The sequence below is a fragment of the Kryptolebias marmoratus genome, linkage group LG15 (genome assembly GCF_001649575.2).
Source record: "Kryptolebias marmoratus isolate JLee-2015 linkage group LG15, ASM164957v2, whole genome shotgun sequence".
In the NCBI taxonomy this organism is placed as follows: domain Eukaryota; kingdom Metazoa; phylum Chordata; class Actinopteri; order Cyprinodontiformes; family Rivulidae; genus Kryptolebias; species Kryptolebias marmoratus.
In genome coordinates, this window is record NC_051444.1 from 732,136 (window position 1) to 733,591 (window position 1,456).

Below are 1,456 nucleotides of genomic sequence, written 5' to 3' on the forward strand. Positions count from 1 at the left end.
ATTTAAAGGCACCCAGTGTTTCAGCTGTTTTACAGTTTTCTGGAAGTTTGTTCCAAATTTGTGGTGCATAGAAACTGAAAGCTGCTTCTCCTCGTTTGGTTCTGGTTCTGGGGATGCAGAGCAGTCCAGAACCAGAAGATCTGGGGGGTCTAGACGGTTGGTACAGCGATAACAGATCTTTAATGTATTGTGGTGATTTATAAACTAACAACAGTATTTTAAAGTCTGTTCTTTGAGCTACAGGGAGCCAGTGTAGGGACTCTATCTTCCTGGTTGTAGTGAGAACACGAGCAGCTGCAGCTGTTTGATTGGGGAAGACTTTGGGGACTGTTGGGTCCTCCTGAATCGTCCGCAGTTTGTTCCTCTAGGACCCCGGGCTGCCCCAGGGTGCCTGATTGTTTTTAACACATTCTGCTCGTTACATTCACTCACTAATGACAGAGTGAACGAACACAAGTTCTATCAGCTGATCAGGCAGGAAGGAAGGGGCGGTAAAAAGTGAGCTGGATGATCATGTCCCTGCAGGCGGAGCAGGTAGGAAGGTGCAGCCGCAGCAAAGAATGTGACGCTAATGAGCCTCCGTCTCAAAGTCTGAAGTCCAGCTGGAATATTTCCAGTTATCAGAAGACTCCAACCTGTTTACCTGCTGCAGAAGGGAATGCATGTCGCCCGCCGCGACTCTCAGCTACTACCACACCAGTCTGTCAGATTCACTGAGTCATCTTTGTGTTTGCTAATGTCCATAAGCTGTGAGCCTAAAACCAGGAGCCTGGAGTAAAACATGTGAAAGTTCTCTCTACGTGCGTCACCTTCTCTTTCTGTCGGGACACGTTGGAACTGATTTCTTCGTCAGCAGTGAGAGGAGGAGGAAGGTGTCAGGTTCTTGTCCTAACGGTGCGGTCCAAGGCCCGGATGGGGGTCTCCCTCTGCAGTCGTGGCTCAGATGCTTGGAGATGTATAAAAACCAGACAGAGAATCAATACTGAACGAACAAAGCCTGGCTTTAGAGGCTGATTTACTCTGAAGGTTTTCATTTAATGACCTTCAGCTGCAGATAAAAGCAGAATAATAGAATTAACTCCGTATCTGGCTGCTCGCTGTGTAAAAGCATGAAGCAGCTATCAGTCCGCAGATCGGCCTGAACCTGGGATGGACTGATGGACAGAAGCAGGTCAGTGTTTGGGCTGAAATAAACATGGTTGCTTGGCTGCACTGTCCTGCAGCACCACCTGCTGGACAACATCAGCAACTACAGGGAAAAGTAGTTAAATATCATCTTTCATCTGCCTCCATCTCCCAGCATCCTCCTCTGTCACTCCGACCATCTGCAGATCCTCCACTGCATCCATCATCTCCTCCCTGGTCCTCTTCCCTGATCCTCTTCCCTGATCCTCCTCCCTGATCCTCCCCCCTGGTCCTCCTCCCTGATCCTCCTCCCTGATTCCCTGGTCCTCCT